The 15524-nt window shown below is 42.3% G+C and overlaps 1 protein-coding gene across 1 annotated transcript in view; it reads right to left on the bottom strand.

Annotated features, from left to right (window-relative positions):
• Bmper (BMP binding endothelial regulator) overlaps positions 1–15524 on the bottom strand; it is a 250055-nt gene that overhangs the window by 202410 nt on the left and 32121 nt on the right. The window lies entirely within an intron of this gene.

Here is a 15524-nt window from a genome sequence, read left to right as displayed (position 1 = left end):
GTATGTAGAGTACCCTTGGAGGCCTGTAGAAATGCAGATTTCTGTAAAATTGGCTTTCTCTTGTCTGCTGCCTCTTTGGCCTGGACTCCCTTCTGACAAGTTTAAATTGAGCCTCACTGCCCAAGATGACTTCAGAACTGTGTGGCCAAGAAGAGGAGAGTCATCTAATCAAACTTCAGAGTACATCTGCAGAATCCTCTGGAAGGTTGTGTGGCCCCCCAGACTCCATGTTATGAAGTCAGAAGGGGTAATCCTTGCCGTATTCGAAATACAAGTAGGCAAATGCACTAAGAAAAAAGCTACCCACTAGAAACTAGACAAAAATTGATGAAGCAGGAGCTGTAGAAGAAAATGCCTATTATCTGGCAAGAAAAGTAGTTTCTGAGTATATGACCGTATTCAAGAGACATGTGGAGATTTCTCCACATGCAGAGTCACTATGAGTACAAACTAGTATGAAAGGAAGTATTTGTGGAGGCTAACCAAGAATCCCTGGTTCCTGAATCAGGGGAATTGTGGATTTTAGCTCGTCAACTATGGCTGACTTCAGGGCCTAAGCATTTGGGGTAAGGAGTACTGTCCAGTTCTCCTTTTAATATTAGTTACTATTTGCTCTGTAAAATCTGCTCTCTTTCTAACATAAGACCATAGATAATTCAACTACAGCTCAAAGTGCTTAACTTGCACCAGAGAGCCTTTTCTTGATTCTACATACCCGGATAAAACTAAATAAGATTAATGTTGGCCATATCTTTTTAGTTACAATCTTCTATCTGGCCTTGCTTCACCTGGACCTATGATATAAAACCACATCATTTAACCAGGAGAGCACACACTCCAGGGGCTCCCAAGCACAAGAACACTGAACATCGGAATGTAGAGAGCTAATAAAGACTATGGATACCCAGTGGAATCCACTCAATGTTCACCAATGGAAGAATGGATAGATAAAATGTTGTTTATGTTATAAAGCCTCTTAGGCAATGAAACAGTGATGCCTACTACAACCTTGAATACCATACAGTAAATAAGATAAGCCGTTTGGAAAAGTCAAATGTATAGCTACTTATGTGAGACACCTAGATTAGATAAGCTGATGGAACCCAGAAGTAGAACAGGGGTGAGCAGGGACTGAGTTCAATAGCATGAGAAGAAGAACAGTCTTGAAGCAGATGGAGCTGATGACTTGGAAGTGGCCTGAGTGTGTGCTGCTGGACTCTCCCCCTGAGATGGATTACATAGTTTATGTTATATGTGATTTGTCATGATACAAACTGTGTGAGCCCACTCATTGAAGGCAAGGAAGTGGAGCTCAGCCATTTGAATATTTCACAAGCTGTGTTCAACAAGGCTTTAGACAAGGCTTTAGGAAGAAGTGGTTTGTACAAGGCCAAGTAACTAGAAGTGGCAGAGTCAGGAACTAATTCCATCTTCATTTCCAAGCCCAATACTTGTCATTTCATTCTCCAAATAACTGAGTCTTTATGATTTTTCTACAGTCCCTGGACCACAGGCACAGAAGAGCCTTGTCTTAATTCCTAAAAATATGAAATATTAGCCTGGCTCTTGCATTTAGCACCTCAGAGTGGCCTTGCATGTAGAGGTTTGAAGTTGAGTCCTGGCTCTGTATTCACAGCCTCATCAGAGCATCCCTTCCACAGCTCCCCAAACTCAGCAGAGCTAGACTCAAAGAGCAGTTCTGCCAATGCCCAGACATTCCAGAGAGCGTTGTTCCGAGAGCTGCTTCCTGTGTTCAATAGCAGCCAGCCAATGCCCAAGCATGTCTTCAGATAAACATCTCCAGCCCTTGAACCACCACCACACAACTGGAAGCGTAATGAGCCGACTATGGCGTAAATAACCTCCCAGTAAGTGAAGACGGCACTCAAGTTCACCAGCATGCCAATGCTCACCTTCATTATCCCGTTAGTCATGCTGTATTCCAGCCTCTCTCGAGGAGAGGTCTCCAGAGCTCCACAGCAGCTAACATGGGCATCTGCCCCAGATGGTAACCAAGAACACGGGACTATGAAAAATTAAATGTGTCAACTTCTAAAGAGACTGAAAGAGCATACTCTCTCATTGGAATTCATGGGGGGAAAATGCTTGCCATTGCAATCTGATGCTTCTATTTAAGCTTCTATAATGCAGATAGCTGCTCCTGTTTCTCCATAGTGAATTACATGTCACATACACACATTTTCAATGTCCCATTGCCAAACTTAGGCAGAAAATTTTTGAAAATCTACAAAAGAGAATGTAGGGATTTCTGTATCTTTTCCTGTGCTTCCTGAATATGAACCCTAACTTTCCACCCAAAATACCATGCTGAATTCTTTCCAGAATGTCATTCACCATCCAAAATGCCATTAAAAGCCTCAGAGGATGCCAAGCAGTGGTGGCGCACACCTTTAACCCCAGTACTCGGAAGGCAGAAGCAGGCGGATCTCTGTGAGTTCCAGGCCAGCCTGGGCTACAGAGAGAGTTCCAGGACAGCCAGGACTACACAGAGAAACCCTGTCTTGGGGTTGCGGGGAATGCAATCCTCAGAGGAAATGATGGTTGGATTCCAAGGCTCTTTGGTAGGATAAGCATGCCCATGCTAAAGATGGAGACTGAAAGAGAGCACCATCTCATCATCTCAGTAAAAACCGAGCGAGCACTTTACTCTTTGAGATTGTACTTTGCTAGCCTTGCAGAACTGATTTTTTTAATTAATTAAATTTTTTTCATATATCTTATATCCCAACCACGCCTGCCTCCTGCCTCCCCTTTGCCACCCAATCCACTGCTCCTTCACAGAACTGTTTTAAAGATACCTACAAGAACTTCAAGCCTAATGACAAATGCATATTATATATGACACTTTAAAGAGAACACACATAACCATACTGAATCATAATATGGAGAAAATATAAAGTTATAATCCTAGCATAGTTTCTAGTACCCTTTCCCATATATAGAAAAATATTCTTAAAAAGTCATATTTACATTATCATTGAGTAGATTAGTACTAAAATCCAGTGTATACACTTTCATAAAAAATACACCTAGGTTGTGTGAAATTCAATGAAGACACCTTAAAGATTTAATGACATGGAACTGGCTGATTCCATTTAATCATTTTTCATTCTGAGTTGTCCGTTCTTGCTCTTGATCATTTTAACTCAGCTTTTTGGTGGATCAGGTAATGCACTACCTTGAGGTGTTAGACCAGGTAATGCACTACCGTGAGGTGGTGGATCAGGTAATGCACTACTGTGAGGTGGTGGATCAGGTAATGCACTACTGACTGTGAGGTGGTGGATCAGGTAATGCACTACCGTGAGGTGGTGGATCAGGTAATGCACTACTGACTGTGAGGTGGTGGATCAGGTAATGCACTACCATGAGGTGGTGTTATAAAACATACACTATTCCTGCAATCTATTCCTTTTTCACTGTTTCTGTTAGTTCCTTTTCCTACGTCTCGTCACTTGATTGCCACTGTGTAGCAGACACATTGGGCAGAGCTGACAGAACCAGGAAGAGTGGGAAGAGGAGGGGTTCCTGCCAGTTTAGTGAGAGCTCCAGACAATGAAAATGTCACAGTGATAAAGGAGAGATATTCCGCTCTACACCATGTAGCTATGGATGTCAGGGAAAGTGCCTGGAGGGAGAGCTGCAGAAAGCCCTCAGACTAGTCAGGTGATGCATGTGGAAAGTATGCTAAGCAAAGCGAACCCTGGGTGCAAGACTTCATGGTGCGAATTAAGCACAGAACAGAGAGGGAAACTAATGAACATCTATCAGGAGAAAAAAACAGTACTAAAGAAGGTTTGAGGGGTGAGCAGGGCCAGACCAAGCCAGCCTTGTTGTCAGGCTGAGCAGTGGGGAGGAAGAAAGGACCAAGAATAAGCATTTTCTAGGACAGAATCTGCAGTGTTCTGTGGATTACTTCCTTCTTGATCCACACACCATTCAGCCTAGGTCCCTCTACATGCATGAGTTGTGTGGCTGGCAGAATGCTGAAATGGGCATCAAGATTTCTGTTCCTGGACACACATCCACCTTGTGAAACCTCTTCTTTGAATGTGGACATACATTGGAATATGAGGGCTATCACCTTAGTCATAAGGTATGTTACCAGACAGGAGGAGAAGGGGAAGGAGATTACACAGCTATAATTAAGTTCCCTGATCACATTAGTTTTAGTGTGTGTGTGTGTGTGTGTGTGTGTGTGTCCCAACCGGCACTGAGGATTGAACCCAGGACCTCATGCATACTAGGCAAGCAACCTACCACTGATATATATTTACTTTTTCCTTTGAGACAAGGTCTCATTAAGTGCTCCAGACTCACTTTAAACCTACCGCATCACTGAGGTAGGCTTTAAACTTTCTATCCTCCTGTCTCCGCCTCCAAGTGCCTGCAACTTCAGGCCTGTGCCACCAGCTCTGACTTCTTAATCAGTTTTTACCTAATTTACTTGACATTCATTACCTTGAGTCACCTGACATAACAGGCTGTCCCTGTCAGTGAGCCTGCAAGCCACAAGGCATCCTACTGCTGGTACTGAAGAAGGAAACCACTCCTCAATAGCAAATGAATTTTGCTGACAACCACAGGAGTAGAGAAGAGGACTCTGAGCCTCAAACAAGACCCCCAGCCCTTGCTGACACCTAGGCCACAGCATCTCCAGGCCCAGCGACACATGCCTAGAATGTTAACTGTGCAGCAATGAGAAGATAAAGGAGTGTATAGTTTTAGGACACTAAGGTTGCCATCACTAGTTGTGCATCAATACAACAATTAATGCTTTGGCACTAGCAGTAGTAGAAGTAATCTTTGCCGGGCTGGCTGTGGCTAGAGAAGACATCTGTGCTCTGATAAGATGCCCACTCCTTCTTAATAAGGGATCAGAGCCATTGTCCTCTGCTGTGGCTATCACTCTGTGTAAATAAAATGCTGATTGGCCAGTAGCCAGGCAGGAAGTATAAGCAGGACAAGCAGAGAGGAGAATTCTGGGAAGTGGAAGGCTGAGGCAGAGAGACACTGCCAGCCACCACCATGAGAAGATGTTAAGATACCAGTAAGCCACAAACCAGGTGGCAACTTACATACTAATAGAAATGGGTTAATTTGTGATATAAGAACTAGATAACAAGAAGCCTGCTGCGGCCATACAGTTTGTAAGCAATATAAGTCTCTGTGTGTTTACTCGGTTGGGTCTAAGCGGCTGTGGGACTGGCAGGTGAGAGAGATTTGTCCTGACTGTGGGCCAGGCAGGACCAGAAAAACTAGCTACAGTTCTCTGCTTCCCTGATGGAGAATATCCTAGGCTTGTTCCGTGTCTGAAAGGTGAAAACTGATGCACCTGAAGTCATGCAAGCTTTAGAAATCGAATCTCCTAACTTAAAGGTGGCCACAAACTCTAGGCAACCTACTCTTCCAAATCATCCAAAAGCTAGGAAGCAAAGCCCCTGAGCAAATAGATTGAGACAATTTAACAGGGAAAATTGATCTGTCTTGAGTTCCTTCGCCACTCTTAACAACAATAGCAGTTTTTCATAAAGTGCAATTTTAATGTTAACAAGGCCCCTTTGAACAAATACGGTCATTTTTAATTAAATGCCAAAATATTCTGGTTTATATTCTAGGTAAATAATCTATGAATTGCAACATTTAATACATCTTTTTTCAGTTAGGGAGAAACAAGAGAGAAAGAAACCCTTGGGGTTGTTTGTTTTGTTTTGTGTTTGGTTTTGTTTTTTGGGTTTTTTGTTCATTTTTTTGTTGTTGTTGTGTGTGTGTGTGTTGTTGTTGTTGTTGTTTTGTTCTTGTCTTTAGAAATACACAGCAAAGCCTACTCACATTTCTGAAGCTGCATAGATCAAGTAAGTTCTCCTCATTGATTAAAATATATATGGATGACCAAGAGGCAAACCACAAGTTTTCTTCAGCTCCAAATCATAGAGAGGACAATAGCATTGAAAGGTGAGTAGCTCAGTGGTGGGGAGATGATGCAGTGTCCCATGATGTTTCAAGTGACAGGTAGAATGTAAAAAACTCTAAATAGCCAGACGTGAAACTAATGGAGAATTCTTTATGGCTAGACACTACACACACACACACACACACACACACACACACACACACACACACACACACGGGGTGGGGGGGCAGAGACAGAGACAGAGAGAATGGGGGGAAGCTAGCTGCCGAGTATTTGGTAACAGAGATCATCTCCAAGACAAGATACAGGATGGTGGGGTCAAGCACAGCAGCGAAACTTGCTTTATTGTACACAAGTTTATAAATTTTTAATTGTATGAAGGCATTTCTATTAAAAATATTTGAGCTGGGCTGCTGGGGAAGTCTTTCTGTATGCTGTGAATGTGTGTTGCTCTGATGTGGTTGATAAATTAAACTCTGACTGGCCAGCAGCCAGGCAGGAAGTGTTGCATAGGCAGCATAAGCAGAGAGGAGAATTCTGGGAACAGGAAGGCTGAGTCAGGAGTCACCAGCCAGACACAAAGGAAGCAAGATGTGAAGACAGAAAAGGTACCAAGTTATGTGGCTAAACATAAATAAGAATTATGGGTTAATTTCAATATAAGAGTTAGTCAATAGTTAGCCTGAGCTAATGGCTGAGAAGTTTTAATTAATATAAGCTTCTGAGTGATTATTTTATAAGCGGCTGTGGGGTCTGTGGGGCTGGGCAGGACCAGAGAAAACTTCAGCTACACTGGACCTGTTAGTGTATGTCTATAGTTTCCCAGAGAAGTAGATCTGTCTGAATCTGTGAGCTCAAGACCTGCTTGAGGAATATAGCAAGATACCACAGTGGGCAGGGGGAGGAGAAAGAGGGGTAACAACTATGAAAGCAGACACACTCATACAAAACTCATCTGAACTGTTTCCCTGGAACATCGCTATAATAATAAACAGTTATGGCTACCTCTTTTTTATTGTTAAGAGTTGCCAAAACTTACCAGTTAGCAACAGAAATCCACTGAAACCACGAGCTGTCTTCAGTCACCTGCACAATGCTACTCACAGACTTCTTTTGAAACTGATGGTCCATATCGGCCATAAAAGGGAGAGGCCAACAGCAAGGCCAGGGCTGATAACCCTTCACGACTCTTACCATGCAGGAAATGAGACTCCAAGAAGGAAGGACACAACACTTGGCACCTGAATCCCCTTATTGATATAAGTAACTGTCAGGTCCCCATCCACTCATTCAGAAGTCCTAACCTGCACCTTAGGTTCAGTAGTAAGTACAACAGCATCTACCTAGATTGGGGCTGGTCCTCTATTCCAAAACCCTTTCTCAAATCCATCCATAATAGAGTTTGAATAACTGAGAGACAGACCCTTGTCTCAAGAGTAAGCCTTTCCTTTGGGGATGCAAAACCTTAGGCAAGCATTGTCGAGGTGGACCACACACAATAACTTGGCAAATAGGTCAGGTCAAGGTAGAAGGAAAACAGAGGGAGATGAAGAAGTGCTTCAAGGGGACAGTCAACACATGGCCATGATTGCCAAGAGACTCGGCTGGAAAGAAACAACCAGATGCATAATCTGAACTCTTTGAGCAGCAGGCAATAATCAACATTGCTCAAGGTATTGTTACTATTCATGGCCCGCTTTGACTCTTTTTTTTTTTTTTTTAAGAATTATTTATTTATTATGTATACAGTGTTCTACCTACATGCATGCTTACAGGCCAGAAGAGGGTGCCAGATCTCATTACAGATGGTTGTGAGCCACCATATGGTTGCTGGGAATTGAACTCAGGACCTCTGGAAGAACAGCCAGTGCTCTTAACCGCTGAGCCATCTCTCCAGCCCCCCTCTTTGACTCTTATGTATCAGAACCTAGTAGGGTTGGCTTTAAGGTGCACCGCTCTATTTCATCCCATCTGTCTTAGTTAGGGTTATGTATGATGAAGCACCATGACCAAAAGCAAGTTGGGAAAGAAAGGATATGTTGGGGTTACACTTTTGCATTGTAGTTCATCATCAAAGGCAGTCAAGACAGGAACTCCGACAAGTAAGGAACTTACCTGTATGCAGGAACTGATGCAGAGATCATGGGGATGCTGGTTACTGGCTTGCCCATCATGGCTTGCTCAGCCTGCTTTCTTATAGAACTCAGGACCATCAGCCTAGGGATGGCACCACCCATAGTGGGCTGGACCCTCCCCCATCAATCACCAATTAAGAAAATGCCCTACAGGCTTGCCCCAAGCTCTGTTCTCAATTGAGGTTCCCTCCTCCCAAATAATTTTAGTTTGTATCAAGTTAACATAAAACTATCCAGCATACCATCCTTTTCCTTTTTTGAGACATCATAAGATATGTTTCAATCAAATATGAAAGTTAAAAAATGGAACCCACAACCCACAAAAAAAAAAAAGGACAATGCACAAAGGAATCAGAGGCCAGCCAGATTGTAGGAAATAAACACTACCTAACAAATCATATACTGTTTTTTTCTACCTTTCATCAAAGCATTGTGGGCAATTAATATTTCATGTGTTCTATGAAGAAAGAGGTTGGAATTTGACCTGTAAAGTTTGAAACACACCTTCTTCATTTATGATTCACTAACATATATTCAGATAACAGATACATTATTGTTCATGAAAGAACCTAAATTAAAGGGTGATTTCAGTCCAAGTAAATATGGAAAAGCTGCCAAACCCATCTGCCTGACTCCGAGTGATCTCATCTGTTTTCATCAAACAATATTAGGCTTTCTCAAATTAAGTTAATCTTTTGCCTACTTATTAGGCTATTTGGATAATAAGAATAAAAACCATCTTGAGAGTATGCTAAAGTGCTTGCTTGAAGAATTAGTAATAATTTATTTACTTTTGCTTTAGGAAATATTCTGGGTTCATCAAAGTTAAGAACAATTGGTTAACAGCACCATCACCCATAACTACCTGGCAAGCAGCTCAGTAAACACTTGAATTAATGAATAAATTGGAGATCTGGTTGATCTGATCAGAGTAAGTAGGACTGTGAGTGCATGAAGTACAAATGCACACTGGCAAAGCCTTTCTGAGGACACTTTTGGAAGAATGAATGGTCACATTTCTGCCCTCCAACAGATCTACTCACTCACTTCCTCTTCCATATCAATACACTTTACAGAGTAAAATAAATCCATGTTAGGGTAATACAGAGTTACTTTATTATGTGGCCCTTCCCTTCCATGGGTAACCATCCAACAAAAATTATTCCAAATTAGTAGTAATTCAGTAGGTCTGGAGGGGAGCTAGGGAACTGGTATTTTAACACAGTTGCTGGGTGATTTGGGATGAGAATAATTTTGAAGAACTATTCCATGCCTTTGTGTAGACCTTAACTTCATGAGGGAGTTGTCCACAGACTAGGCCCCATGGTTCCTTCTTGTTTACAAATATGCATTGGCTATTCTAAAATAGCACTACAGGCATGCATCCTGATCCCTTGTCCAGCACACACACCTTTTCCTTTCCTGCTTGCTCTCGCCTGCCATCCTGGGTTAATCTCCCCACTCACTGGCTTAGAGACATGGACACCCTTTGCTTTATCTTTGGAAAAACAACACTGTGGCAAGTGGACGATTTAACTTGTCCTGGTCCTCAGATTCCTCAGATAAAAAAATAAGAATGAGAAATCAGCTCACTGTTATAGGGACCACTGGGCCACCTAGTCTGGTGTCCAGTAATGACGGGATGCAAGTGTCACTGGCACTTCCTGGAAGATGACAAACGGGAGAAAGGCCTAGAAATTCTAGCCCACAGCGACCTAACAGTGATATCATGGGTCTTGGAAGATGCAAGCAAGGAAGTCTTCAGAAAAAAATGATCAACGTTTTCCAAATGATGTTTTCCCATGGGAACAGCAGCATCACTGGAGAGCTGAGTACCAGATCAGCCCCTGGCCTCTAGCAAGGGATAGCAATGATTCATGAAGACCCATAGAGAATGGGTATGACCACAGAGCCAAACACACAAGTATCAAAGTCGTAGTTATTTATAAAGGAGCTAAGCTTTGCATGATTACAAGTGAACTACATATCTGAATTACAGAAGTGACTCAAACACATAAAGAGCTCATAAAATGAAATATAAACAGAAGCATAAAAATAGGACAGTATATGGAGCTTTGTGATGGTTTGGATGAGAATAGCCCCCATAGGCTCACATATTTGAATGCTTCATCCCCAGTTGGTAGAACTGTTTGAGAAGGATTAGGAGGTGTGGCTAGTCACAGGAATAACAGCATGGAGGATACCCCTCTTTCCTTCCACAGACTGTATTCTAATTTCAGCTAATTCTAGAACTGCACTTCTGTATCGAAACCAGCATATCACCAACTCTCCTGCCTCATCACTTAGAGACAAATGACTTACAAATTCTGAAGAGAATGCCTGGCCTTTTCCCAAGCCATTTAGTACTGTCCACTGTAGTAGAACCTAAACATACCCCCCAGGCCTGGATCCCTAGGTCACTGTCCTCAAAGAATTATAACACATATACATAACAAGCCTCACAGATCAATTCCTTGGCTGCTTGGCAAAAGCTAAAAATCTAAACATTTATCAGAAGACAGATGTCAAATGAATGAGTTCTTATACATCAATTGCACATAACCCATACAGCGACTGAAAAAGCATGAACTGGTCTGGGAAATTCCTAACTCACCATATTATTGAAGTTTTGAATGCAAACCTCAATGGCATATGTACTCCTTCATTCCACTTCTGTACAAGAAAAGTACACATGCAGAATTACATCATAAAAACCTGCAAACGTTCTGGGATGGTCCTAAGAAATTGGGAACAGTTGTTTCTGAGCTGGGTGGGATCCAATCAGAAACACTTGCTTTTCCTTCCCTGTTTAACTGCTTAGTGTGTTAATGTATTAATGTACCAGTTATCTAGCTAAAGTTAAAAATGCAATACAACTACGTTAAGAAAGTGAGTAAAGACAGCCAGGAAAAAAAAAAAAAAAACTAAAAGACAAAAATGTCCCAAGAAACAATGGAAGGTGGCTAGTCAGTTTGGGGCTCCAAGTGCCCCCACATCCACTTATTCACACAATTGAGTAACTGAGAAAGACCTTTCACATGCATTCACCAGCATGCCAACATCTGAGTTAGATTTTGTTGGTCATTATGGGCTGTTTGGCTTTGGTTCTTATGTCATCATTCTAGAAGTTTCAAAGTAGAAAGGGAGCAAAGGGTCAGAGAAAAAGTACAGCCTCCCAGCTACACAGCACACGTTTCCCACACCAGAAGTAGCTGGCTGGGACAGATGTTCACGCTTGGCTCTGAAAGGTGAGGCTTTCACTTCCTCTGCAGAAGGTGTTTTCTATTCCTTTCCTTCTTCTGGGATCAGGGGTTGTCCAGCCTCAGCCTGCATGGGGTGGGGGTGGAGTCTCAATGGAGCCCAGACCCAGAGTTAGAGCTTCAGCATCTATGGGCTAGTAGGTTGGAACACTTAGCTCTGTCCCCAACTCTGCCATTTACTAGTTCTGGGATGCTAAACACATCAAGAAAAACCCTCAGCGTCACCATTTTCTCATGACACAAAATGTGGCTCTGACATTGCAGAGTAAGAGGTCAGTTCCTGGCTGCAAGGAAATGCTTCTGCATAGTTTCTGCTTTCTGATTTGATAAAGAGGATAGTCTCTTTAACTTATCACCACTAGGTAAGGCTCCAAAATCTGCATTTTAACCAATTTTTCCCTGATCCATTGGCTCTTGAGGAATACTCATTTTGCTTCAGGGTCACTCAAAGCCACCAGGCAGTTTTTATGGCTGTTTCATCCAGTTAGCAACACCAGGTTTCAGCTTCCTCAATGTTGTGCTAATGGTCAAGAAATTTTGCCCACAATGGCTGAGGACCAACTTCTCTAGGAAGCCTGAGATTCACAGCCTGCACCTCAGGTATACATCTCCATGAAAAGCCTAAGCACACTGTGAGGAAGCAGCAGGCAGTGCCTCAGAATGAAGGGCCTTCAAAGCACAGCACAGTTATTACATCATTCCATCACCAACAGTGTGCTAGCTCATGTGAAAAGTGCAATGTCTCATTCTCTGATGAGAAAGCCCATGGCATTTTGCATAGTTCATGTGTCATATGCAGTATCTGCATTTTGTGTATTTCATATGTACTATGTACAGTGTTCCCCATCAGATTAAACGTTTTGAGTCTGGTAATATTTTGTCTAAGCTTTGTCACTGGATTCTAAGTGAAAGCATTAGTACGAAGTTCTAATTCATCATCTCACTGTCACCCAACTGAGTAGAAAAAGGCAGGGACCTCAGTGTTGGCCTGGGGACGCCCGCTGGAGGACTTAGCAGGAACACAGCTGCCACAGCTGGCTTAGACTACATGTTAATGACCCATTATTGTTTTTCCTAGAGTTAACACATGGTACCAGAAGGTTACTGGAGTTTCCCAGTTCCTTGGGAGGCCAAAGCCTGATGCCTTAAGGTTAATATCAAGCTGTATGCTGTGCTCAGAGCTCCTCTTATACTGTCTTTGGAACCATCATTTATCCACTGTACAGTGTTCTTTGCTTCAGCTCCTTGTCTCTATCCTTCTCCAAGGCTAATTTATAACCACAATGTCCAAAAAGACCCAAAAAATGTTCGTAATTTCACACTAAAGAATTTTATGTATATACTAAGGGCAATATAGTTGAATAAATAGAGGTATTATACCTTAATATCAAGCTGAAAAAAGTAAAAATAGTGCAATACAAGTGCTAAGATGGAGACCAAAAAAAAAAAAAGAGGCAGAGGAAGGGGCAGTAACCAAACCAAGTGTGTATGAAAATATAAGAGAATTTGCTACTTTGCAAGTTTAAAAAAATACCCATATTAGTCATGTAAACACTTGGACAGAGAGAAGTGAGCCAAATAGTAACAGATTTCATAAAAACACAGTACAACTGTTCACTTCTGCAAAGGAAAATGACGAGTAAGTTCTTTCTTTCCAGTTTAAAGTTTCTCCTGTAAGCCTAAGTTATGATTCTAACCAGAAAAACACAAATGAGGCAAAACACTTGCAGTCTCTAGTACCTGGGAACAGAGATAACTATGTTCCTTAAAGTCCATAGCACCTTATTATAGCAAAGAGAAAATATTTTTCTGTTTCTTTCTTCTTTCCTGTCTGTCTCATAGAATTCTGGAAAAGGGAGATCATGCAGAGTCACTCAAGAAGGTCCTCAGGAGGACCTGTGGAAATCTTGACTTCTCTCAAAATGCCCAGAGGCCACTATCAGAACTCAAGACACTGAACTCTCTGGTCTGTTCTTGGGTTTATTGTAGTCCCGTTTATTCCAATAGAATGTTCTGAAATTGTGGTACCTTAAGTTTCCCCTTCCCTTGGAAGATGAGGATAATCAGAAGACAGCATGAAGACAGATGAGGTAGATGGATGAGGAGGGAAGGCTATACACACTTCAGTCATTACAAAGGCCAGGAATTCCCTTGTGTACACAGGGCACTGTATGTCTAAACAGCACCACTCTCTTGCCTCCCATGAACATCCCTGCAAACATGGGAGCTAAGACAATGGAAACAGAGGAAAAAGTATTCTGCATCCTACTACAGAGATTGGATAGATGGGTGGGTAGAGAGAGAGATAGAGAGGGAGACAGAGAGACAGAGACAGAGAGAGAGAGAGAGAGAGAGAGAGAGAGAGAGAGAGAGAGAGAGAGAGAGAGAGATTAAATGGAGCTACCCAATATGGGGTATAATGCCTCTCCAAGAAACAATAGACTATCTAACAAAAGCCCAGCATTTGGTATGGGATACTTCCCTTAAAATTGATGGCCAGAGACCCCCCAAATCAATACAGTCTATTAACATTGCTCTTGGTTATTCTCCACAACTTGATACTAAGACATTATTGCTGAAGATACCACATCCATGAGTCATGGCACATGGAAGAAGTGTGCTGGCACTCATCTGGAAACATCATCCCCACTGGCTAGCTTGCATAGTGTTAGAAGGCACTGTGCACACTATTGAGGAAAATAAGGAAAGTAATCAGGGGTCTTACTCAATTACAAACCCCAAAAGCTATAACGATGATCAACCTGTCAAGATCTGCCCTTTGGTGCAGTAGTGGTACAAATGTTAGGGGAGTAATTAGCCACTTTCTGATCAGATTTACGATCTGCTCCGCAAGATTGAACTTGTGAATGATATCATTAACTGAGCCCAAGGCTATATTATAGCCCCTAGAGCAGAAACTACTGCTATGATTCTTCAAAGTGACCATGTCATCAATCTATAAATACTTACCTTTATCACTCTCTACTCTCATCATGATTGATACAGAGATTCACAACTGATCAAAGTGCAGAGAATAAGAGACTGTGGAGTGTTCAGCCCTAAATGATGGGACATCTGTATCATACTACATCCTGCCAAGGCTCAAGGATCATCTGTGGAGAAAGGCTGAAAATGGGGTTTTCTGGACATGATAGTGGCTGTGGCACATGAGAATTCCCAGTGACTGAGACTGCACAAACAAGACCTGCCCAAGATCAAGCCAGTCAAAACCCATCGAGGACAGGGGAGAGACGCACAACGTTCCACTGCTAGCTAGGGGTCTATTGGCAATGAACGGATCCTGTGGAGGAGAGAGTCGCAGCCCCTGATAACTTGCCCATTACCCAATGGCTGGCCCTGCACATCCTGGCAGCATTAGGTGAACTCTGAGAGATTTAAAAAAAAAAAAAAAAGAGTACATGAAGTTGGGAGGGAAAATCCGTGGTGGGGGAGATATGGGAGGAGAGAAAGGAACTTGGGGCCAGATTTGATCAAAGCACACTATGTGTATAAAATTCTCAAGAAATACAATTTTTAAAGGGAAAAATAAATAAATATTAAATGTTTGGGGTGTCAGCCATGCTAGCTGCCCTGATCTGCGCATCACGCATCCCATACACTTCACACTGTATCTTACACTATACAACGATATTATTTATCAATTAAAATTAATAGTCTAAAAACAGTAACAGAAATTTGGTCTCTCACAGTGAAGGACCAGGAAAATGAAGGTACTCATCCAAAGCTCCACATCTGGAGCTCCCTCTGAGGAAGAGCCCCAGCTCCAGCTGCTCCAGATGTTTTGCCCCTGCTTCTTTGGGCCATGACCCTATTTTCTGTGTCTATCTATTCTTCTTCACATAAAGATACTTACTGGTCACCTTGGATTTGGGGCCACCCTAATCCAATGACCTCTTTTGGATTGAACGATATCTGCAAAGACTATTCCTAAATAAGACAATACTTTCTGAGGTTCTGAGTATATACGAACTTTTGGGGAACCTCCACCCTCACGTGTCCTGCTGTGTTCTGACCTAAAAGAATATTTCTGGAGCACATATCATAAACCCTGGCCTGAGTTTCAAGTGTCCCCACACAATGCCACCCTACATATTCCCTCATGTCTGCCTTCTAGGGGCAGGTTCCTAAACTAAAATGAAATAACAAAAGTGGGACACGCAACACTGAATGATT

This window comes from Onychomys torridus, chromosome 7 (genome assembly GCF_903995425.1).
Source record: "Onychomys torridus chromosome 7, mOncTor1.1, whole genome shotgun sequence".
Taxonomy (NCBI): Eukaryota; Metazoa; Chordata; class Mammalia; order Rodentia; family Cricetidae; genus Onychomys; species Onychomys torridus.
This window is presented reverse-complemented; position numbering and strand designations above follow the sequence as displayed.